This window comes from Eptesicus fuscus, chromosome 16, assembly GCF_027574615.1.
Source record: "Eptesicus fuscus isolate TK198812 chromosome 16, DD_ASM_mEF_20220401, whole genome shotgun sequence".
In the NCBI taxonomy this organism is placed as follows: Eukaryota; Metazoa; Chordata; class Mammalia; order Chiroptera; family Vespertilionidae; genus Eptesicus; species Eptesicus fuscus.
The window spans coordinates 40196364-40223550 of NC_072488.1; positions in this window are offsets into that span (position 1 = coordinate 40196364).

A 27187-nucleotide genomic window follows, 5' to 3' on the forward strand; every position below is an offset into this window, starting at 1 on the left:
GTTACATGTTAATTACATCTCAAGTAAGAAAAAAGATAATGTTTCAGCTCAATAGTGGATCAAAATTTGACTAGCAAAGGTGGTGGTGGGGTAATGTTTAGAGAATAGCATTCCAGCAGAAAGGAAGTGGTGGACAGAGAAATTTGGGCAAAAGAACTCAGGATGCATTTTGGAAATGAAAAGCCATTCCTTGGACTATCTGGGAGGGTAAGTGAGAGCTAACAGAGCACCTGCATGGCTAAACAAGGGATTAAGAAGAGTATTGAGCTGTGTTGCAGAGAGAAAGCCCCACTATGATGATGTGCATTGTGGAAGTCAACTTCACATGATTGGTCTGCTACAGTATATCCAGGTGGCCCAAGGAGCCTTGTGATTCCCTCCTCTCCTTTGAATCACTTAGCTAGCAGTGGCTGTTGATTTATGAAGAGATTCCTCAAAAGATGAAGGACTCCATGAGCAGTAAGATTGGCCAGGGAACTGTACAGGATTGTCACATTCCAACTGTGAATTCTCTCCCCAGGTGCACAGAGCTGAAAAAGATTGAGAACTATTGTCTGTCTGGAAGGGGTGGCTTCAAAATGAAGACATTTTAGGATTTTCAGAATAGTATTTATTCTTCCTTCATGTAATAAAATATTAGGGATAAATAAAAAATCCATCTCTCTGCCCAGATTTTTATCTCTTGTCTTCCTCTTGGCTTTTTAAAGTTTTCTCCACCAAAAACAACAACAACACACACACACACACACACACACAAACAAACAAACAAACAACACATCTATTGAACAAGGCAATATATGGACCACCTAGAACTGGGGATAATAGAGAGGATGCGGCACTGACACAGAAGGAGAAAGTGGGATGGGTTCTGTAAACCTCCAGAAAATGTAAACATTCGCTGGGTGGTGAAAGGTGGCCCCTACACAAGATGCAGAAGAATCCCACTGAAGCAAGCTTCTGGGTTTAAAATCGGGTGTGATACTTTGAACCTCTGCACCTTCCACTTGGCCCTGGGCTGCTGTACATTGTGTCATCTTACTCCCCTGGTTGTCCTAGAAGCAGAGAAAGAATCACTTTCAAACAAGAATTTTTATTGTTTTCATCACACTAGCTTCCGTTGAGCTATTAAAAAAAAAAAAGACTTTCTTTTATGAAATTTCTCCTAGAAAACAATGGATATAAGATAAGAGGAAATGACCTCAGGCAAGTGAAAAAATACTGGTACAGCTCTAAAAAGCTTTCCAGAAGTTTCTCAGGACTTTTGTGTTCTGTCAAACTTCAGCCATGTTCATTCTTCTCTCCGTCTTCAGGCAACAAGACTGTGGGGCGGTTTGTTTCTTATCTAACGTTACTTATCCTGAATGAGGGCAGGTCCGTTCCTCCCTCCCTCATCTAGACAACTGTCATAACAGGGATGGGACCCAGTCTTCTATAAACAACTCCCTTCCCCTACCCAAAACAACAACAGCAGCAGCAGCCACTTAACCTTGAGAAGAGACCAATATGTTGTTTTCTGCCATTTGAAAAACATAAAGCAGTATCTCTGCCGCAACTGCTTTCTAAACCATAAGCAAATTTGCAGTGTTTTTTTTTGTTTTGTTTTTTTGTGGGGGTAGTGGTGGTGGGGGTGAACCAGAGGGTTTGGCAGAAGGCGGTATAGAGATGGAGAGAGATCCTAAATCATTGCCTGAACTTTGTCCTCAGATAGCTCCTCTCCTTCCTCTTTTCTCTGGAAAAGGAGCTAGCAGGTGGCATGCTATGCAGCAAACCAGCAGCAGGCCAGTTACAGCTGTGCATGTTTGGCAAACAAATGTTTCATTTTGGAATTGGTCGTGAGCCAGCTCCATGGAGTGGGGGTGGGAGAATAACCTGCTGTTGTGTGCACTGAGGAAGCAGAACATGTCCATGGACGCCAATACCCCAAACCTCCCCATGGAGAAGCACAAAGTCAAGTCCGATGCCACCCCTGGAGGCCTCCCAATGCACCATCCCAGGCCTTGGCAGAGGAAGAGGGCCCAAGGAGAGAAGATCCCCTTCTTCTGAGGAGTAGTAGCCATGAACAGAGGGAAGTGACTCACCAGGTTTCCCACGTTCACTGCCTCTTTTGAGGAGAACTGGAATTCTTTCCCAAAATGGAATTTGCAGGCATCTCATCACACCTCCAGGGAAGTTCAAGTTCTCCGGGAGCTCACTGCTCCAGCCCAGCTCCCGGGAGACCATCTGATCCTGTGGAAGAAGCTCTAAGTTAATGTCATGGACTGCAGGGTGGGTCTCATTCCTCTAATTTTGGGCTGCTAATACATTGGCACCTCCATTGCTCCATCTATATAACTGAGCAGCTTCCCGCCCTTTAGATTTCTCTAATAATATCTGTAAAAGTGATACAAAATAAAAGTTTACTCCATTTTTCTTTTTTTACCTGAAAGAGGCACATCTCAAGTGGAATCAACTGAGAAAGGTCCAATAGCAATATCACTTGGAATCAGTGCAAACAACTTTAGCGTTGTTATCCCAGAGGAGGCTAACGAAAGGTGGGAAAACCCCTGCATTTGAAATCTACACAACTGGAAAGCACACATAATGGACTGGCTCAGTGGGATCCTATGATCTGAATGTTTGTGTCCCCCAAAGATGGGGAGGGGTCTTGGGAGGTACTTAAGTCATGAGTGTAGTGTCTTATAAAAGAGTCTCCAGAGAGATCCCTAGCTCCTTCTAATCACGTGAGGACACAGCAAAAAGGTGCTATCTATAAACCAGAAAGTGGGTCTTCACTAGGCACAGAATCTGTTGGCACCATGAACTTGGACTTTCCAGCCTCCAGAACTGTGAGAAACACATTTCCATGGTTTATAAGCTACTGAGTTTGTGGTACTACCTCAGCCTGAAGGGACTAAGACATGGTTGAAGGGGGCAGGAGACTCTTTCTTCCATTTCTCTATTATGAGAAACATAAACATGTAAGTTGCTGTGAGGATGCGTAAAGAAGGCCACCTTCTGCACATGTCATGTGATATGTGATGGAGAGGAAGAGGGAGGAGCTGCTTCTAAATGGATCCAATCTTCTTCTCCTTTTACATCCATTTCATAGTCTAATGATAATTGATGCCCATAATGAGGACAGAATTTCAATAGAGATCTAAAGTAATTTCTGTGGCATCAAATAATGAATTACTTTCAGGAGAGTTGAAGCACTTGGCATAAATCTAAGCTTCAATTGGGATGTATTTTGCCACCTTTAGAAGTAACCAACATATCTCAACTAACCAGAGAAATCCTTAGTTATTTTAGAGAAATTAAAATAGATGTTTTTGCATACCAGTAGGAAAATCATAAGTAGCAGTCTTAGGATACTACTACATTGTACCACACATCTGCAAGAAACTTGAAAATGGTAATCCAGTAACCAATTATAATTAGTATCCAAGATATTTGATGATGAAAGTTAAGATTTTTGAATATGTATAAATGTGCACAGAAGTTTTTATTTTTTAAATCCAGATACCCAGTTTAAATGACTGGTCTGTGAATTTCTACTGGTCATAATCTAATCCTCCTTCTCCAGTTGCTGGCTTTGTAAAATGTCTGTATGATGTAATCACAACAGTGAATACTGATGAGAAGCAGCTGTCAATGTCGGATCCCAGCCTCTAGGTAGACATTCCACAAAATACCATATCTGGAGTGAATTTCTTGGGTCCTCTCTTATCTATAGCATTTGTCAAGCAAGATGAGAAATTTTGAGTCACCTAATTACAAATTAGAGTCAGCATGTTTGTGAATTTTGTGTCAACTCCCATATTTTGAAGATATGTTTTGTGGGGCTGCATAGGGGTAAATTGTTGAGTTTAAGTAGATGGTTAGCCAGATGAATGCAAAAGTGAAAAAGTGGTTTCTTTCTTTTTTATTCTTCTTCCTTGGTAATTCTTTATGACCATTTAATTTCAATTAGCCAGCACCCCCTTTCTTCTGGTCAGTATTAAACACTCATGATCTGAAACTATCTTGTTTCTTTCCTGCTTCCCACAATGAGAATGTCAGCTTTCCAAATGGGCTTGGCTTTGCTCTCCACTGTACTAGTATCCCCACCACCTGAACTGAATGCTATATAAAAAAAAAAAATCCTAGAAGAGAACGCTGCCATGCATGCAAATAAGAGAACAACAAATGAAGGTTTACACATATTTGCCTGAATATGCATAAGGTATCTCTGAGAGCATCATGCACACCTGATAACCTCAGCTGCTTCTGGTGAAAGAAAGGAGGGACATTTTTCACTATATACCCATTTGCATCTCTTGAATTTTGAATCATGTGATTATACTAAGTATTCAAAACCAAAGGAATAATGGTTTAAAAAATAGAATGCTCTATTCTTGCAAACAGAGTTTAGATGCCTCTGAGGAAACAATTATTTTTCCATTCTTGTCAGTCCTATGAGCCTTTACACTCTTTGGTTGTCTAGGGGAGTCCAAATCATTCCATACTCTTACATATTTAGTCTTATCATCTTCAAATATTAGTCAAATAAAACAACATTAAAAGACTCTTCTCCATAATTCAGAAATTCAGATTATTTTATACCATGAAAGAAAAAAAATCAATGAGGCAATTACACTGGAGGGATATAATTGCATAATTAAGAACATTCACGATGGTTTTACTGGACAGCATTAAAGCGGTCCATTTTCCAATCATTCATTGCTTTTATTGGACACCATCCTGACTTAATAGAATGGTTCTTCTTAATGCTGTTAATTTCTGGAAGGGCTCCAAGGCAAATGAAATCTTGATACTCATGTTCTGGGAATATAAGTTGTGAAGTGGTGGAGGTGGGGAATATGGAGATCTTGTTGAAGATGAATTTCACTTTAAAATCTAACAAGACATTTCATATCTCATCATGACCTAGCCAGTTTATCTCAGTGCTTCTTCCCAGACTCTAGAATGATCTTCTGTCGCACTGAACAAGATGCAGGCACCTAACTTGGAGAAGTTAAGGAGAGAAACTAAAAACATACTACAGATAAATTATTTCATGCTTTTTACTGTCTGCTTCTCCCACACAAGGGAGTTAGTTATGCATGAGTTTTTTAGGCCAGATAATTATTTTAAATAATTATAATTGCATCACAGATAAGAATATTAATAGCAATACATTATACTAGGTTGATCCAATATTTTACTCTAAGAGACACCAAGGCTTTCTCAAGATTTGGTTGAGGCCACCCTTGTCATAGACCGGTGTGGTAGGTAGGCTGGGTTGCAGCTCTTGATGTCCCTACTTCTTGAATGTACAAACAGAAATCCTAATGTGTCCTTAGCACCTCCATCTCTCAACTACCATCCAGTCCTCTGCACTCAGCTACATCTTGGGAGTTTAGGTATGAGCTGGCTAAAGGAAGATGGCTACAAATATCCAACAAGTTCATAAAAAACTAATCATTGAGGTGTGAGTCAGGAAACTTTGGACTGAGTAGATGCATGTTAATTAGTCTAGATAATTGCAATAACTTTTACCAAAACACATTCAGGTTAACAATAATATATCTCTGAGTTCACAAATATAAATTACACATACTCTGGATATTTTTAAATATATAACAACACTTTGATTCAGATAATGCTAATTCAAATATCATGTGGTTTTTTTTCAGGTAAGGTAAAAGTTTCCCTTTTTATTCTCTATGAGAAAAAATATTGCTTCTCAAATAGAGGGGTAAAAATAATTCCAAAATCAACGTTTAGTCTAAATAAATAAACTTCTTTTAAATATTTCCAAAATACCTATTTACTTATAAACAACAAATATGTTTGCTTAGAAAATATTCATAAAGCAGAAAACATTTTACTCTAGCCCCTTGAAATAAGCAGTACTATATTATTTTAAAGGACTTTATAATTAAAATGTTCCTAAATTGTTAAAAATTAATTTCAGCCAAGTGCATTTTCAACCTTTATTCCAAGATTTCCTTCATACAGTGACCACACTGAATTCCCAATAATGATGAGACAAAATTTCATGGTTTTGCTGAACACAACAATACCAAAAGATTACATTGCAATGAAGAAGAAATTATGGTCTTTAGCTGTTTGATTTTCTTAACTCAAGAATGTGGTATCCAAACATTCTGGATAGTGGACCCTGTCTTCAGAAGTATCACTCAAGATATTTAGCAATCATTAAAGTCCAGGGAACATTGACAATAGATGCTGGCTGGCTTGTAGCTAAATTGATGCCTACTTGAGAAACATGAGTTCTGTGTATCTGTAAGTATGATTGTGCAAAGACTTGGCCTAGTTTCCCGACCTTGGCAGAGGACCACAGCAACCGTCGTATGGCACCCTGGGAATCCCCAGAGGGCAAAACAATCCACTGCTTCTCTTTATGTCCCCAAGGTTAACAAATCACAGACAGGAAAACTGACAAGATACATACATATGTATTTATTAAAATGTGCACAGTAGCCATTTTACTTACATGTGCAGGTTAATTATGTAAATGGTAGATGCATGTTCTAAGAATAAGATTGTTTTCAAAGTGCTTCATGGCTGCACATACACACACAGACTACTATGAAAAGCCATTCTTTTGAATTTAGTCAATCAATTAATGACCAGTTATTTTCATGTTGCTTTTAAATTAATCTCGTCACTCTGTCTGTAATTTTTAAATATTTGGAATATAAAAAACTCACCTCATCGTACTAGTAAAATAATTTTTGAATTGGTTAAATTCAGACTTTTATCAAGGAATCTCAGATTTGGAAGAGACACCAGAATAATTGAACCCAATCTCCTCTCCTTTATAGAATGCTTCTCTCCAAGATTCTTGAGTTTCTGTTTATAACTTCCAGCTGTGAGGAGTTTACTATCTCTCATGAATACTTTTCTAATTAACAAATTATTTTATTCATTCCAGCTGCACATTGCTTTTAATTTGGGAGATTTTGTTAGTTGGTTGGGTGTATTGTTACATTTTGCTCACATTATTTGTAGCTTGTGAAATGACGTCTAGAGGTGAAAAATTAAGTTAATGGCTACTTTCTAGCATGCTCTGAGTGGGAGGAATAGGAATAAAAGTTTCTTTAGAACACATTTTTTCACGTTCTCTGGGGAAGTCCAAGTCTGAAGTATGTGACAAAGTGGTGAAAATAAGGAGAAGGAGGTCGAAAGGTCAACATCAATTATCAATAGGTATTTATTAAACAAATATTAATGTATTCAGAATTTATTTGCTTCTCAGTGGGTGACTTGGCCCTCAGCATTTAGTGATGGGCCTAGAATGGTTTCATAGGATTGTTTGGGTACCCAGAACTCTGAACTGCATCTTAATAGAGTCTAAGGTTTGGAGAGATGTAACAGGAGGAAAATAATTTTATTCTGGAGTCATGTGACTCAAGGGTGTGAGAAATTGAATATGGAACCTGTGGCAAACAGAGAGGAAACCAACTTGCAAAATGGAGACTGGGTTGAAGAGAGGAGGGACAAGCTGTACTGCCCAGGATTATGAAAGCTTTGGGGAGAGAGCTAGCCAAGGTCACTGAGCCTTCCAAAAGATGGAGGGAAGATGTCTTTCATGAGTCAGCATTCTGACATCACTTGTTTTAGAAATGGGATCAATAAAGTAAGAGATGACTCACCCTTCTTGGTAAATTTATGAAATTAAACACAGACGAACATTGTCTTTTACATGCCCACTCTAGTCCTTATAAAGACAAAGAGGATGATTCTCAATGTGTCCATTGCCAAATGCTGCAGGGACTCTGCAGATGCATCCCAACCAGCCTTGCCTCAAAGGAACAAGCTGCACAAATCATACACACATCTGTGTCCCCAAACTAACATCTTTTGAGTAATACTTCAAGTGTCAACTTCATTTTTTTCAATGTGAGAGTGCCGTGGGAGGATTCAGGGAATATATAACACAACTGTGAAAAAAGTACATTGATTGAAACACTGGGAAACCTGGTCATTGGCCATGTAACATGCTTTATACATTAATCCGATAGTATGAGCTAACACCTCAATTTGTTTCCCCATTGAATCACAATGTCTAGCCAGGTTCTCATTAGTCAAGATAATCCACTTTTAGTGTGAAACCTAACCTGTTTTGAATCTGTATGTGGGTGCATGTTACCTGTGTCTTACAGTCACTGGGACCACTTCCACAGAAGAATGGAATGCTGAAGACACATTTATCAGCTGTGACAATTCTTCTATTGTTACCACGCTTTGTCAAATCTGACCACCCACAGGCACTTAGCAAAACATAAAGATTTATCACCCGATTCCCCTATTCATGGTCACTTGGATGTTTTGATTTTCGGTGTGATGCCAAGACGTCTTCCTTCATTATGTACCACGCGTAAGGCATTCATGCAATGCCTCCTACACATGAGTTTGTTAGGTTTTTAAACCCTCTCGCCACCATAAAATATGAACTGTCATGGGCAGTGCTCGGTCTATTTATCTCTGAATTACTGCCCCTCACATTAGAGTTTCCATCCGATGAGTAGAGGGGGAGAGATGGCTGCTTGTTTGCCCTCAGGAAACAAATATTTGAAGCTGAAATGCTCTTAACAATAAGGGCTAACACAGAGCAAGGAAACGGAGCGGTGATGCTAACTAAGTGAGCTGTAGTGTGGAGCTGTGTAGGTGACACGCTCAGGCACCACCCCTCTTTCTTAGCTCACCCGTGGCCTCGTGCCACAGACTCATGTCTCCAAATAAACACGGGTCAGGAGAAGCTGGCATGGGAGCTGATTCACTGATTCCAGCCAGCCCAAGACCCATCTAGACAAAGATTGCCATTTTTATAGTTTCACAGAAAAAGAGACATTTACATGGAAAAATGTTGGGTAAAGCATAATCAAGCATTCATGGATGGACCCTGAATGCATTCTGTCCCATTGGGAATTTTAATCAACGTATCTTCCCAATGATTGTTTTATGTCGAATTTTTAATGGTTGGATTAACGGGTCCAGTGAAGTTTATATACTGGCTGGGGGAATATTTTGTCCCTGTTGTTAATTGAAGTAACACCCTAAATTGAAGTAAACCTGGCTATAGACAGGGTGCAGTTTATGCTGTCTGCCACATTCCCTGGTTGGGTAAGATTTTCAGTTAAAGTCACCCCTCCCTCACTTCCGTTTTGCCCCGGGGAAGGGAGATAGATACATATGCATTCAGCCCTGACAGGTAAGTGCTTGCCACTTATAAAATCCAATAAATAAATTCTAAATAAATATATCTGCAAATCGAAACCATTTTGAGCTACTTAACTGAGTGCATATCTAGTCCTTTGTACACATATTTGTACAAAGTGTTGCCTGTAATTTTAAAGATGCTTGCCTCAGGGAGGTTTCGTTTTTCCATTGAAGTCCCCTTGATTTACTGTACGCAATATGTTACAGCTTCCTTATTTGCTCCTTTGGGACAGTTACTGACAGTAAATCTCTATTAAAATATTATTCCATATGGTTGCATGAAAATTTTATTGCAGTGAGCCTGGGGCTGAAGGTCACAGCTGAGTAGCTGCAGTTAAGTATTGCTGTCTATGGACTCGGAGGTACATCTGTTCTGGGAGCTGGAGTAAAATTAGAATTTTACTGTCAATAGCATTTCTCCAAAACTAGTTACATTTGTTTACTGTGGCTGGCTGGGCTTTTTTCTCCACAGTAACTCAAATGCTTGCACCTGGCCCAGCACCCATATTTTTCAGGGTGGAAGTTTTCATATAGAATTTTTTGATCCTGAAGGTCATTGGAGAAGTCCCTAATGGATATTTCATGTATGATACATGAAAATTTAATTTGATCTCTTCTAATTTGAGTCTATTTGCTCACTCCCACCGGTTTTAGCTATCACTCATTGTTTGTTCTAAATGCTTCCTGGAAAGCAGGTCACACATATGTAATCAATGCCACCAAAGGATGATTTTTAATCGGCATCTCTGGAGCTAATGAGAGCGTGTCCATGCCACAAGTTTGCATTGCTTTGTATCGCTGATTGAAAAGCATGGGGTGTTTGGATGCCATTTGCCTGGGAATGGAATGCCACTAGTTCAAGTGTTGGGAAATAGTACTCACTCCTGAAAAGAGTGGGAAAACCAAGGGATTCCTGAAAGCACAATTCTATTTCATGGCTGTGTCTACATCAGAGTGTTTTATGGCTCTAAACACCACATTTAACACTTGGGAGCCGGGTCAACCAGTGTCAATGTTGAGCTTGTATTTGCTATTTGTTTTAAAAAGGAACATCCAGTTATATTTCTAAGCCCATCTTTCTCAACAGTATATGTCTAGCCTAATCCAAGTCTACCCTCGCCTCTCCCAGGTCAGAGCACTGGAAGCTGTAAGGAGAAAGCCAGCCCAAGAGTTCCAGGTCTATGACAAAGCTCACCAGCATGTTGACTGGAGCTTCATCCAAATAATGATTTGAACAGTAGATTCAGAAATTTGAGTGACTCTGTATCAGGTTTCTTCTTCGGTACTAATTAACTTCCAAACTTATTCTCAAGACTATTGATTATCTTCTATTACATCCAGAAGTTTAGGGCAGTGTTCTAGCGTAAGTCACCATACTGAACTTTTAGGAAGCAGTAGTTGGGGATCAAGGGAAAAGAAGTGAGAAAGGAGGTTGGTAGGCATTAGAAAATAGGAGTTACATAAGCTGAGTGCCAACTATGGGCAAGCCCTGGTGCTTCTCAAAGGACTAATTCTCATACTCACAAGACCCCTATGAGTTAGGCACACCTGTTCCCATTTTACAGATGGAAAAACTACAGTAAATTGAGATTAAATAAGTTGTTCAGTTATACCAGTGGTCGGCAAACCGCGGCTCGCGAGCCACATGCGGCTGGCTCTTTGGCCCCTTGAGTGTGGCTCTTCCACAAAATACCATGGCCTGGGCGAGTCTATTTTGAAGAAGTGGCGTTAGAAGAAGTTTAAGTTTAAAAAAATTGGCTCTCAAAAGAAATTTCAATCGTTGTACCATTGATATTTGGCTCTGTTGACTAATGAGTTTGCTGACCACTGAGTTATACTGATCATAAACAGATTTGTATTTAAATCAATATGGCCCTAATGACTGGTATTAACCCTTTACTCTACTTGTCTTGTATGAGTAGCATCATGGGAAAGGCATGGCGTGTCCCACTTGATTTCCCAATCGCAAATCAGTTTTGAGATAAAGGCACAGGCCATGCTGTTTGGCCTCAGGATGTAGTCTTAGTAAGTTCAATATCAGTCTGTCATTTATGAGAAAAAGGATCATGCTCTTGACCCTCAGTAATGGGAACAGATATGGACCAAGGTTAACTTTGAAGGCTCTAGTAGTAGTTTCATGAACTGTATAGTGAAACATAGGAGTTCAAGTTGATGGATCTATAGAGCCTCTCCTAAAGAAAAAAGAATTGTCCCTTATAACAAGAAATATACACTGAGTGGCCAGGTTATTATGATCTCTGAATGCATAATAATCTGGCCACTCAATGTGTATGTGTGTGTATGTATGCATGTGTGTGTGTGTGTGTGTGTGTGTGTGTGTGTGTGTGTGTATCTCCTATCTAATAAAAGAGTAATATGCAAATTAACCACCACTCCACTACACCCACCAGCCATGCCACCAGCCAATCAGAGCAAGTATGCAAATTAACCCCAACCAAGATGGCTGTGGCCCCAGAGAGCAGGAGGGAGGCTTGGGTTTCCCCAGAGATGGAGGAAGCCAAGCTTTCCACACACCTTGGTGGGCCCAGGCCTCCACTCAAGGGTACAAAGTTTCAATTATAGAAGGTAAATAAATTCCAACAGAAATGGCGGCAGCCACGGAGCTGGAAGAGCAGGAGGCTAGGGTTGCCCCGGGTGATGGAGGAAGCCAAGCTTCTGCAGCCCTGGCCAGCTCAGGCCTTCACTCCAGGCTACAAAGTTTCAATTATAGAAGATACATAAATTCCAACAGAAATAGCTGCCGCCACAGAGCGAGCAGGAGGCTTGGCTCTGCTCAAGGCTACAAAGTTTCAATTGTAGAAGATAAATAAATTCCAGATATCAGGGCCTCTGCTTGGGTTGCCGGGGGGCGTGGCTGGCCTGAAAACCACCACAGGCCCCTCGCCCAGGCTGTCCCACGCCCCAAGGGAACTCCCACCCTGATCCGGGACACCCTTCAGGGCAAACCAGCTGGCCCCCACCCATGCACCAGGCCTCTATCCTATCTAATAAAAGAATAATATGCAGATTGACCATCACTCCAACACACAAGATGGCTGCTCCCATGTGGTCAAAGATCCTGCCCCCATGTGGACACAAGATGGCCACCACAAGATGGCCAGCAAGGGAGGGCAGTTGGGAGGGACCAGGCCTGCAAGGGAGGGCAGTTGGGGGCGATCAGGAAAGCAGGGGAGGGCAGTTGGGAGGCACCAGGCCTGCAAGGGAGGGAAGTTAAGAGGGACCAGGCCTGCAAGGGAGGGCAGTTGGGGGCGATCAACCCTGCAGGGGAGGGCAGTTAGGGGTGACCAGGCCAGCAGAGGAGGGAAGTTGGGGGCAAACAGGCTGGCAGGGGAGCAGTTAGACATCAATCAGGCTGGCATGAGAGTGGTTAGGGGGTGATCAGGCTGGCAGGCATAAGCAGTTAGGGGCAATTAGGAAGGCAGGCAGGCAAGCAGTTGGCAGCCAGCAGTCCTGGATTGTGAGAGGGATGCCCGACTTCCCGTTTAGGTGGGATCGGGCCTAAATGGGAAGTCGGACATCCCTCGAGGGGTCCCAGATTGGAGAGGGTGCAGGCTGGGCTGAGGGACACCCCCCACCCCATGCACGAATTTCGTGCACCGGGCCTCTAGTGTGTGTGTGTGTGTGTGTGTGTGTGTGTGTGTGTGTGTGCGTGTGTGTGTGTGTGTGTGTGTGTGTTAGAGGCCTGGTGCATAAATTCATGCATGGGTGGGGTCTGGCCTGCCTGGCCTGGGAGGGGACATGGGCAGTTAGCCAGCCTGCCTGCTGGTTGAACTCCTGGTCCAGGGGATAATTTGCATATTAGCCTTTTATTATATAGGATATACACTGAGTGGCCAGATTATTACACGTTCAGAGATCATAATAATCTGGCCATTCAGTGTATTTCAGAGATGTAGTTTACTGTAGACTAAGTCTCAGTCTTAACCCTCATTATTTCCACTTTGCACACCTTCCTCCCCAAAATACAAAACTAATAGCTGGACAAAGGGGAAACTGAGTGCTGAGACCAACAAGGAAAGAGGTAAATTTGGGGGGTAAGCCTGAGTCAAAATTCCTCCTGGAGGGCTAAGAGAAAACTTTGGGGAAGATCAAATATAAGGAATAATCCAGAGGACCAGAGGCAGAACCAGAGTCTGGGCAATGGGCTCTAAATGGGGAAGATGTGTATTAAGAGCAAGACAAAGGGTGCCTGAGCTAGTCAGGAGCAGCCCAGAGGCATCAGTGCCTCAAATGGGTAGCACACTTAGTAGGCTTAAAGGATTGGAGATCCAGTCTCTTTTCAACAAATATTTTTGAAAACATTTTAGACTTACCTAGAACTTGCAAAAAGAAAACAGATAATTCCCCATATCTTTCTTCAACTTTTGCTCAGCAATAACATTTCAAACAGTACCATGATAAAAAAAAACACAGGAAATTTACATTGGATGATACTTTTAACTACGCTATATTTGCATTTCACCAGAACAAATATTTTCTGGAGTGCTGTTTTTGTGGCTTACAAAAATTGTGCTAGGGGTTGGGATGTATCCCTGGCTTTAGAGTGTTTTCAATTTTTTTGATAAAAGCTTGCAGGCCAGCCACATGCTACTTGGCTGTACAGTTCTGTGGCTAGTATTTGGAAATACTGTCATTTCATGGAGTTGTCATGACACAGGGGAAGCACTAATTATATCTCTCTGAGCATCTTTCATTCTACATAAACACAGAAAGATGGAAACTCAGTTCTTTATGTCTCCAAATTACAGAGAATGTACAAGAGTGAAGAATTCCTGGGGAGGTTTTTAGTGGAAGAAAAAGTGGAAAATAAGCCAAGAACTGGGGAGTTTCCCTTTTTGGCCTCAAAGAATGCAATTGAAATCTTTGAAGCTGTGAACTTTGGAAATACTATTAAGAGATCACCAGGTATTTGTGTGTGTTGACAACTTAAATAGAATGTCTCAAAAAACTTTGAGGTTTTAGTTATTTTTTTATTGGTAACTAGAGGCCCGGTGCACAAAATCCATGCACTCGGGGGTGGGGGGAGACATCCCTCAGTCCGGCCTGTGCCCTCTCGCAGTTTGGGAGCCCTCAGGGGATGTCTCAGGGGATGGCTTGGGAAGTGGCCTAAACAGGCAGTTGGACATCCTTAGTGCTGCCACAGAGGTGGGAGAGGCTTCCATCACCACTGCTGCACTCGCCAGCCATGAGCCTGGCTTCTGGCTAAGTGTTGCTTCCCCTGTGGGAGCGCACTGACCACCAGGGGGCAGCTCCTGTGTTGAGCATCTGCCCCCTGGTGGTCAGTGTGCATCATAGCAACCAGTCGTTCCACTGTTCAGTTGATTTGCATATTAGCCTTTTATTATATAGGATTACAGATACTTTTAATTTTTTATATTAAGTGGCAATCAAATTATTGGAAACAGGACTAATTTCAACATGATTAGGTTTTGCCTGTTCTAAGAAAGTTGTAATGTATATATTGCTACATATATAAGGTCAGGATTTAGACAATAATATAAATGGATTCATGGTAGAGTAAATATCTTTTTTTAATTGGTTTCACTGTGTCATTATATAATATCCACCTCCTCTTAAAAATATATATTATTGATTTCAGAGAGGAATGGAGAGGGAGAGAGAGATAGACACATCAATGATGAGAGAGAGTCATTGATTGGCTGCCTCTTGCACTGGACCCTACACTGGGGTTTGAGCCGGCAACCTGAGCATGTGCCCTGACCAGGAATCAAACCCTGACCTCCTGGTTCATAGGTTGATGCTCAACCACTAAGCCATGCTGGCTGGGCTCCCCCACCCCTTTTATTTGGTAAACTGGAAATTATTTCAAATTACTTTATATATCACATAAATACTTTAAAAGGAATGTGTAAAATTATTATAGCTATGTCCTGGAGAGTGGAAGTTAGACTCTCTATGTGTGTCTACCCTAAATCCTATTATTTAGAAACTAGAGGCCCAGTGCATGACATTCATGCACTTGGGGGGGAGTCCTTCAACCCGGCCTGCACCCTCTCACAGTCCGGGACCTCCTCGGGGTGTCTGCCGAGGGATCCTTAGCACTGCTGCAGAGGTGGGAGAGGCTCCCGCCACCGTTGCTGTGCTCCCCAGCTGTGAGCCCAGCTTCTGGCTGATCGGCACTCCCCCTGTGGGAGCCCACTGACCACCAGGGGGCAGCTCCTGCGTTGAGCGTCTGCCCCCTGGTGGTCAGTGCACGTCATAATGACAGGTCATTCCGCCATTTGGTTGATTTGCATATTAGCCTTTTATTATATAGGATAGATGCAGTAATACTAAGTAAATACATATTTACCCATCTTACCCGCCTGGATCCACACATGGGCACCTATGATAGAGACCCAAAAGGAACAGCAGGCAGACTCCCTTTCCTCTCAGCCTGGGCTGAAAGCTCCTTGTATTTGCTCATGTGATAAGGGGGAAAGATCACTGTAAAGTTAACTCGCCTAGTGAACCCATCTATCATTTACAAAAAAGTAATGAGCTGGAGCCGGAAGCTGAAGTCTCTGCTTTCTCCCCTTTCTCATGGCCAAGATGTGAGCCATAAAAAGCCATTTTTCTTGTCTGTGATCAAACGATGGATTAAGACTTAGAAGGAGCCGATGATCAATTGCCTGATAATATGCGACAGATCTTGTCAGATGAACCACAATGTGCCCCAACCCAAAGAGAGAGAAGGCTCTGAGCTGTGAAGGTGCTTTCTGAAGCCACTGCCTGAGCAGCAGAGGCCTCTGAGATGTCAATTATCTTCTGCATCAGCACCACACAGGTCTTCTGCTGTGGAAGCTGCCATCACGGTCTGACGTGTGTGCGTTAATAAGTAATTAGATGCATTTCAATGATCTCTTAGCGTTAATTGGTTTTGTATCTTATTTTTCCAAGGAGGAAGGTATAGACTTGCCCTGATATTTTACCATAATAATGTTCCACAACACATGAAATGAGTTCCCTTCCACTCTCCCCCACATTCTGACAGGCTAATAAAAATAGTATTAGGTGATGAAATAAAGAAAACATTTTAAAGAAGCAGACATAATGGTAAACGGTAATGAAGTCAAGCAGCTGGTGGGCTCCTTGGTGGATCTTGCCACCTGATGGTTTGCCCCGGGATTCGGGTGAAGCCCCCTATGGCCTCTGCTTAGTTGGAAGGGCCCACCCTTAGCATGAGCTCCTCTTCAGGGGAGAGGAGAGAAGGGAACAATGAAGACATGGGTTGTTTGCACCTTTCACAGCAGTTTCAAACTGGCATATAATATCCACTCATCTCTGACTGTCCCCAGTTGAAGGCAATGAGGGGAAAAATACATTTCAAAATAACCTGAACTTATTTTGGGAGCTCAGGGAAATATAAGTCAGGGTTCAATTTTTTTACTTAGCCCCAAGCTTGGGAAGAAACGTTTTATTTTTACAGGAGGCCAAAGAAAGGACTGAAATAGGTTTTAAATTATTTCCTAATGCAAAGGCAAGGAATCTGACGAATCAGCACTTTCTTCCAGCATTGCCGTAAAAGAGGACACTGTGCTGAAGCAATTATTTCTGTATAAACAAGCTGTCTCCCATTGGGGAGACATTTACATTTGGTGTTTTAGATACAACCCCTGGGAAACTGAGGCTGAGCTTCTATATGTGTGCAGAGAAAAGTTGGGGAAGGTATACGGCAGACGGTAGGAAGGGGAGGTTAATACTGAAAATCCAAACTCTACTTGTCACCTGGAGCTATAATCTGAAATAGACAGAGACATCTCATACATCTAAAAATATTGTATTTATCCATTAATCGTGTGTGTGTGTGTGTGGGTGTGTGTGTTGGTGTGTGTGTGTGTGTGTGTGTACCATATGTGCCAAAACCATTCTAGGCCCCGAGGATTTGTGGATGATCAAGGCAACACCTAGGCTTCACTGAGTTTGAAACAGGGGTCCATTTGAAATTATCTAGCCCCAAGTCTTTGTGTTTTTCAAATTGAATTCCAGGGAACTAATTGGAGGTATTTATGTGGGTGGAATAATGAGGGAAAGCTAAGCAGATCTGCTCCAGCCCAGCTCCATCACCCACCCTCAGTTTCATTCAAAAGACTTCCACTTTATCCATATATATATATATATATATATATATATATATATATATATATATATCCTATATGATTATTAAAAAGAGTTATGAGAGAGAAAGAATGAGAGAATCAGACTCCAACTCTATTTTATGCAAAGAAAGCCAAATTCTTGAGCCCGAGAAGCATTCAGTGACACATTTGGTGACAGTCTGGAGAGTCCAGCGGCTCTGCGGCGAAGCTACCACCATGTCAGGTTACCCAGGAGGTCCACAAATGTCACCCCCGTGCCTGGTGCTGCTCAGGATGGCAGGAGCTTTTCTACCTGAGGAGAAACAAAGGCGGAGGCAGGTGCTGCCCATCACAGAACTCTCACAGACAGCCAAGGGGCTGCACTCTTGCTGTGCTTCCTGGATGGAGCTGAGGAGCAACTTGCCAGTTGATTTCTGCTTTAGGTTTTTGGTTTGTAGGAGGGCATATTTCCCTGATCCTAAGAAATGTTGGGGAGTTTTTGTGTGCACTCTCATAGCATTTTCTGGCATTCTGAAGGAGTATACTCATTACCATGAGAGTCTGTTAATTTCCCCCATTGGGTCTAATTTTTTTCTTGAAACTCCTGGGATCCCAATGATGACCATGGCTATTATAAAAGTAGTGAAAATTATGGCAAAATGCTAATTCAATAGACTAGGGTTGAGCGGTCAAGATCTAAGATGAAGAGAACAAGCAAATCAGTGGGTATCAAATTTCAGTTATGCAAAATTAGTAAGTTCTAGAGCTCTTCTCTACAACAGTGTGTCTATAGATAATAATACTACATTGTACACTTAAAATTAAAAATGTGGTAAGTGGGTAGATCTTGTGCTAAATGTACTTTCAAAATAACCATCTCCAAGGGCATGTAAGGGCATTTTCCTCTCCCTCTGCTGTAGAGGGTGGGCATGAAGTTTTTTATAATTGAGAACTTCAGAGCCAGAGAGTGGCAAGTTGTGGTTTATCTGGTTTGAGAACAGAAATCACCATGACCCTTGGGCATTCTCTGTAGACAAATCTAAGCTTCTACAACAGCCTAGGCAGCTGGGCCATTTCATCATGCCCATTCCCTATCTATCTGGTCTTGTGCCAATGCCCAGCCCCTTTTGTCCATTCCTAACATAAACTATTCTTGCCTTAATAAACTTGGAAATGTGGCACCCATTCTTATGTCTACCCTAGGGTCAAAAAGCATAATTTTGTGGACAAAATCCCCAAGGTAAGATACTACTTTAATGGGAACCTTGGGAGAAAGAAGAGGAGCCTAAGATACTGAAGCAAGCACAAGAGATTAAACATGGGTGCGGGAGTACTTTATACAGGGCCAAAGACATTGTACTCATTATATAATCATTGGTTGAATGAATGACCTTGTATCTGAGCATCTCAGAAAGCTTTCTTGCTAAAGATAGTGACTCCAGCATATGTCCAGTGTCAGAGGTATGGGCGAGGAGATATGTAGGAATCCAATTTATCCTGTATCTATTCTCCCTCCTGGCTATAGTCCTTCAGGGGCACCAGAATCTGGCAGAAATGAACATGTAAACAGCTTTTTAAAATGAAAAAAAAATCATAGAAAAGGACAAATACCTGAGAAGCAGATCAGACTGAGAGAAATAGGCACTTGCCAAAATTTAATACAAATGGCCATGGGAAAGATAGAGAATTTGGTATTGAGCATTTGCCATCTTCCCAAGACACAGTTCACATGGATTTGATTTATACTTATAAGAAGACAGCCTAATTGCAACCTTGCAATAGGCAAGATCAAGTAAGATATTAAGTTTAACAAAAAAGTGTGTCTGAGTTGTATTCAATCACCCTCTTGAGAGCTAATATGAGAATTCACACAGGTTCAAAGGCGAGCTCTTTCCCTGGCTTCTGCGAGGCTATAGCTAAAGTGGAAAAAGGAGGAATTGGTAATTGTCTTTAATCTGGCAAGAAAAGGCAGATTTCCATGTTTGATAAATAAGGATGAAAAACTGTCACATCCAGATGCTAATATTCTCTGCAAGAAGTACAGGGCTAGAAGGTTCACAGACATTTCTTTGGAAACAAACTATTTCTACTTCTTCAGCAAGAAGTGACCTACTTGGAGATTTCCAGAGAAAGCTCATCAGGCTTTATGTAAGTTCAGTATAATTCACACTTTCAGGCGTCCTCTAACCAGTTGACCCAACCTTGCTTTACAAACAAGAAAACATAGGCTTTGAGTGACATGTTAACATCTTCAAAATCAGTGTCATAACAGTGACAAGAACCCATAACCCATGATACCACCTCCTTAGGTCTTTTCTTTTTGTGAGACTCAGGAAGTATTTTACTGTAGATATTACTCATGTTAATGCAGATTGGGCTCTGTGGGATGTCAAGAGACACATGATATTACACTTGCTCACAGGATGACATGAACCTTATTAGGAAGAAAAGACACATGATGCTACTAGAACTAGATGGCCTTGCACTGTGATTCATGTGCCGAGATTAGAGCCGGCAGGACTCCCACTACACAGTAACTAAAATGTGATCTTCATCATAGCCATGCAAGCTAACGAGCCCAATTTAACAGAAATTGAGATGTAGGTTGAATGACTAGCTCATATTCAAAGAGATAGTCTGTTACAGAAATGGAGTTTGAAGTTGTCATTAAAAACTGAGGTCTTTCCCACTATACTTTGCAAGGCTTTAATGCTGCAAAACTTGTGTGTGTGTGTGTGTGTGTGTGTGTGTGTGTGTGTGTGTGTGTAAGAGGTATGAGAGGCACAACACCTAGTCATCTCTAGGATATAGCTGTTGTCATAAAATTAATAAGATTAATACGGTGAAATAATTATTTTTTAAGCATTTGAATTCAACAAAACCATAATTTTAGGTTGAAATATTGATTTGAAAAGTATTGCTGGTTTCACTGACTTTGACAGGTGTCAAAATATCACAGAGATGGAGCCTCTATCACTGTTGCATTCCTGCAGAATCAGAATATTCTGAGAGCTGTTGCCAGTCAGTATGAAACCACAACATTATTGCAGAATTCATGGAAAACCAGTCATGAATAGTGAATGTCCATTAACGGAGATTTTTTTTTTTAGGTTTCCAGATGTGTTTTCTAAAACAGGGATCACTGTAAAAAGGGGAGGTATGCTACAAAAATTAGCACAATGCACAAACATAAATGATAATAAAGAAAATAGGTACATTAAATCACAGAAGCTCTACAACTCTAAAACTATAATATTAAAAGCCAGCCATGCACAGTTACTTACAATGAATACCTTAGGCTAAAATCTAACCCCATCCATGTAAAACTACTGTAGTCAAAGAAGGAAATTTATAGAAATACATTCTTATTGTAAATAATACTGAGATTTTACATTTTAAAAATTAGGGCTAAAATGCCTAAACATACTGGAAAAATCATAGTAAGAATAGTTGCATATAAAATGCAATCTTTAATCACTTAGAAATTCATTACTTTTTAATTTGTTTTCCAGAATTACCCAAGAGATTTTTTTCAGTGAGAACAAAATGCATGGTTAAATGATAGCATCTACCCACCAATTTATTATTGTTTTTGTTTGTGGGTTGTTGAATTATGTCTTGGCTTCATGAAAAGCTAAAGCTAGTTGAACAAGCTCTCCAAAAATACTATGCTGGAGCTGAAACCAAGCATGGAAAATGTTGGCTTGTAGAATGTGATTATGAATCACTAAAAATGATACTGAAAATCCACATAAAATATTCACTCCAGAAACAAATGGGAAATATGAAATGCATGAGCTGGAAGAGATAAATAGTGCCACAATTATTTGAGAGTTGGCAACACCAGAGAGAAAAGAAACAAGGTTAAAAATTACAGTAGCTTCTGGCTCATGGAACAAAATAAAAAGAAGTCCTCCTAGTTAGGGAATCCAAGAATCATATTTATGTGTTCTGGGATTTACCAACTGAAATACTTGAGCTACATTGAATTTTGCCCTAAGACTAGATTCCAGGTGCCAACTTATGTTTTCATAGCAATAGTAACCCAAGCAAGACATCTCAATGCAGGTGGTTTTTTTTTTTACATGGGCCATGCAGTTATCACTTTAAAGTGGTTAAGTTAAAATAGCTATGTCCTCAATAGATATCCCTGACCATCATTTCATTCTTTAGCCCATCTATAAGATGACTTTCCAAACTTTTTTTTGACACCTTCTTGGTAAACATGTTGTGAAGGCACCTGCTAAAAATTCCATTGGGTAATCTAAAACTCTAAAGTTTAATAATTTGGTTTTTAATCATTTTCAGAATGTTCCCAAATCAAAATGGTGACATCAACTATCTGGGTCAACAAGTGATAAACTTTTTAGGAATATAAAAGCCAAATGCTACTTAACAAAATAAGTATAAGATCTATTATAAGGAAAACTACCACTCTGATGAGAAATATTTAAGAAGAACTAAATAAATGGAGAGATATGGATAAGTTCATGGATAAGTAGACTCAATATCATCAAGATGTTAGTTCTCAACTTGATCTATAAATTCAATGCAATTTCAATAAAAAGCCCAGCAAGTTATTTTGGGGGCATTGAGAAACTAATTTTAAAATTTACATGGAGGCACAAAAGACTCAGAATAGCCAATAATCATTGAAGGACAGGAACAAAGTTGGAAAACTGACACTACTTGCCTTCAGGACTTAATATAAAACCACAGTGATCAAGACAGTGTGGTATTGGCAAAAGAATAGACAAACAGATTAATAAAACAGAATGGAGAAACCAGAAATAGAACAAATAAATATGGTCAACTAATCTGTGACAAAGGAACAAAGGCAATATAATAAAGCAAAGATAGTCTTTTCAACAAATGGTGCTGGAACAACTAGACATCCACATGCAAAACAAACAAACATGCAGACTTTTTTAGGTACATATCAAAGGCACAATCTGTGAAGGAAATAACTGATAAGCTGGACTTCACTAAGATTTAAAACTGCTCCGTGAAAGACAATGCCACAGAATAAGACAAGCCATAAACTAGAAGAAAATATTTGCAAAAGACACATCTGATAAAGGGCTGTTATACAATACACACAAAACCTCTTAAAATTCAATAAGAAAACAAACCTCTCAGTTTAACAAGGGGGCAAAAAACCCACACCTGAACAGACACCTTACCAAAGAAGATATAGTGATGGCAAGTAAGCATATGAAAAGTTGTTCAACATCATATATCATAAGGGAATTTAAAGTTAAACAACGAGGCACTACTACATACCTATTAGAATGGCCACAATCTAAAATACTGACAATACCAAGTGCTGGTGGAAATACACGATGGTACAGCCACTTTAGAAAACAGTTTGAAGTTTTCTTACAAAACCAAACATTCTCTTACCATATGATTCAACAATCACACTCCTTGGTATTTACCCAAATGAATTGGAAACTTATGTCCACAAAAATCCTGCACAATGATGTTTATAAGAGCTTATTCATAATTGTCAAGACTTGAAAGCAACCAAGATGTCCTTTGGGTGGTGAAAAGATTGAAAAACTGCTATATTCAGACAATGGATTTTAAGGCTAAAAAGGAATGAGCTATTAAGCCATGAAAAAATATGGAGGAAACTTAAATGTACATTACTAAGTGGAAGAAGCCAATCTGAAAAGGCTGCATACTATATGATTCCAATTCTATGACATTCTGGAGAAAACAAAATTATAGAGACAGTAAAAGAATCAATGACTGCTAGGGGTTGGAGGATAGGAGGGAGAATTGGGGGGGGGGCGCACAGAAGATTTTTAGGGCATTGAAACTGCTGCATGTGGTACTACATTGGTGGATACATGTCATTGTACTTTTTTTCAGAACTCACAGAATATATAACACCAAGATGTAAACTATGGTCTTTGGATTATAATGATGTTAATGTACATTCATTGAGTTAATAATGTACCTCAGTGGTACTGAATATAAATAGTGAAGGAGGTTGTTCGTGGGGGAGGATATAGAGGGATATATGAAGCATGATACTTTCTGGTTTATTTTGCTGTGAACATATGATTTCCCTAAAAATATTGTTTATTCATTTAAAAAAGCCAAATGCTTACATGACTGGGGGAAGGGGGAGGGTAATTATTGATAGTGTTTCCAAAAAAAAAAAAAGAGAGCAAGGAGCCTCATTTAATAAGAAATCTGCTTCTTATACGATTAACAAAGGGGATGAAACTGTTTTATGAAATGTCTATCAGCAGCAAAGGAAAATGACTTGTCTTTTTAATTATTGGGAAATAGACATTAAATGTGTATATAATATAAATACAACTTAAAGTTCTCAAAGCACAGTCTAGAGTTTCCTGAGACCCTTTTAGGGGGTCAAACTATTTTCATAACAGCACTGAAACATCATTTGCTTTTTTTACTGTTCTCATATTTGCACCCATGATACAAAAACAATGGTGGGGGAAAAATGCTGGGGTCTGAACCAGGGCATCGGCACCAAACTGTACTGATAGTCACTGTGTTCTTCTCCAGTGTGCATTTGCAAATAAAAGAATGCTGGCTTCACTTAAGAATGTCTTTGATAAAACTGTACAAATGATTGATTCTATTAAATCTTTACTCAAGTTCACATTACAAAATGGGACATATGCAGAAAGCAGTTTTGCTACCCAAAGAAATAGGACATGGTCTCGAGGTGAAGCGCTGTGTGATTGTTGGTGTCGTGAGCTGAACTAGCTGCTTTGTTCAAGGACCATGATGTGTATTTGAAAGAACGACTGACAGGCACACTATGATTATTCAGGCTTGGCCATTGGCAGACATTTCCTTAAGAACGGATGAAGTGAGCCTGTCGCTTCAAGGGAAAAACTGACAACAAAATACTTTTGCTGTCAATTGAAAAATTTGAGCTTTCAAACAAATAATTAGAATTTTGGAAAATTTGTATGAGCTTGACAGTTTCCAATATTTAAAGACTTTCCTGATGATACCACTAGTGATATGGATGAATGTTGTTGTTGTTATGTTGTAGAATGAAATGTGTCAACATTTAGAATATCTGCATAATTTAGTGAACAGATATTTTGCAGATAACCAGTGTGTGGTGGCATAAAATCACTCATGGGTAAAAGATCCATTCAAAGTGCAAGAAGACCAATGGATTTCACGGTAACAGAGTACTAGAAGTTCAATGATACAGTTTTAGATACTACATTGAAACTAACCTTTAAGAAAGGGCCACTTGTCAAGTTTGCATGGAGTATCAAAGAATATCCAGGTAGGTTAAAAAAAAAAAAAGCTATTACAACATGCCTACATTTTCCAACTGCATAGTTATGTGAGGTTAGATTTTCTTCAGATTCTTCAACCAATTCCCATGATTTTATAGACTGAATAGAAGGAAACACCAGATATGAGAATCTAGCTGTCTTGTATTAAGCCAGACATGAAAGATGTTTGGAAAAGTGAAAAATGATGCCAGCTCGGCTTTGTGTTGGAAAATAATAATTTTCATAAAAGTAAATTATTTACATTATCAGATAATGAGCTTATTATTGTAATTTTCAAATACAGTCTTAATTTTGCTCAGTTTTAATTTTGAATGCAGTAAATATCATTAGACAAAATTCACATAAATAAAACTCCTTTGGAGTCTGCAGTAATTTTTAAGAGTGTAAAGGGGTCCTGAGACCAAAATGTTGAGAACCAATAATTTAAAGAAGTAATGAAACAGATGCCATGCATTCAACACACAACTTAAAGAATAAAAAATAACTAGCATCTTTGAAGCCACTGTATTTGCTGCTTCGAACATAGCTTATTTTCTTCTCTCAGATGTGAGCATATTACATTAATTTTATATCAACCATTCTCTTGCTTTCCTTCATAGTTTATCTAACATGCCTATCTCCCTATGCCATATTTAATCTTGCCTGTTTTTGAACTACATACAAATGCAACCATACCATAGCCATAATTTGAGTTTCCTTGAAAGCAATGCCTGAGACAAAGACATGGGTGCAGGTAGTATATTTTGGAGGTGATCCCAGGAAACAGAAATGGAAGGATAGGAGTAGATACTAGAGAAAAGAGAAAACAGAAGTTCATTGTGCTGGTTACTGGTACACATTGTGTGGGCAACTGAGTATACTCCTACTGTGTACCCTCTGTGAAAATATGTAAAACACGTTTCATAATTGGCCCACCAAACCAAAGGAAAGGAGACTAGGCATTATTCACTGACTTTACCTTCATTTGGTTAGAGTTTTCTCAGGGACTTAACTCCCTGGTACATTTAGGCTGAATGGCTTCCCATGGTTCCAAGGAAGGCTTGAGGCAGAAAAGCATAGGCCCCTTGTTGTGACCTTGTGGTGACACTGGTCACTGCATGGAACTGCCCACCACATCTGCCTGAAATCATGTCAGCGAAAAGGATATGGAGTGAGGGACACCACAAGTGCGGGCTACATGGTATATATTCTTTTATGACTTCCTTCTTTCCTTCCAGGGTATGTTGTTAAGATATTTGGGGTTGATATTAGTAGTTTTAGCTTTCACTGATGCATAGTACTCCATTGCCTGACTGTTTTACAACTCAATTTCCAGTCTGTTGTTAGACATTTGTTTATTTCTTGACACGGGGACCTTTGTTAATGCTACTGCAGGAAAACAAATAAACATTTTCCTGTCCTTACATTTCACCTAAAAATTCCATAGTCCGCAGAAATGAGGTCTCCACCTCAATTTTGCATTTCGAATCTAGCATGAATTTGATTGGCCAATATGTCATATTCTGGCTGCAATGGATTCTGGGAAGCATAGGTTTGAGCTTTCTGACCTTTGCAGTACAGAAGGCACACTGAAGGAGCACCGTGTCCAACACACTAGGCAACCAGGCAATGGCTATAAAAATTTAAAATACATATAACCCTTTGATCCTGTGCTTTTTAACTCTGGTAATCTATTCCATAGAAATAGAAGTACTAATATAGAAGAGCATATACACAATGCCATTTATTTCAGAATTATTCCTAGTGGGCTGAAAGTAAATGTCATTTAAGAAGGAATAGCTGGATATATTTAAATACAGCAAAAGAATGAATGAAAGCAATACCAGATGACTTGGAATGATTCCACAATGAGTTATTGAGTGAGGAAAGCAAGGTGCAAGAATGTACATACATGTTCTATAATCCCATTTTGGGTAAAACAATGGCCAATAAAAGGTGTATATATACTATATATTTATGTAAGTAGAGAAACTATATAGAAGACCACCTGGTAGGCTGTTAACAGGGCTTATGGTTTAGTTAGGAAAGTGGTATAAAGCTAATGTGGGCAAAGAAGAAGAGTATATAGATATAAAAGGATGGTCCCCTCAATGTGATTTTTTTTCAGGAGGTTGGAATTTTAAGCAACCCTCTTCTTTATATTTGTATGTACTCTCAAAATTATAGTGCATATATATTATTTAAATAATCTGTATAAAACAGTACATCTACTTTTAGTGTGAAAAAAATCCTTTTTTTCTAATGGAACTGGGATAGAGGAGTGGTAGAAAGGATTACTGTTTTATATCATCTACTTCTGTATTATTACATTTAATACTATATAGATTATATATTTAAAAACTATGATAAATGGATAAGAAAAAAATTATTAAGTTAACAAATAAAATATCCATGGGCTAAGGTTGATTCTTGCACCTGTACTCTGGAGCTCAACCAGTTCTACCTCCTCACTCCATTAATGAACTTCTCTCCTACAGTATCAAATCCTTTTCTGCTGGCTTCTTCTCTGAGTGTTAGGAACATACTTGCCTATTCCCCATCTTAGAAAAATCCTCCTTTAACTTTATAGCCTCTTCTATC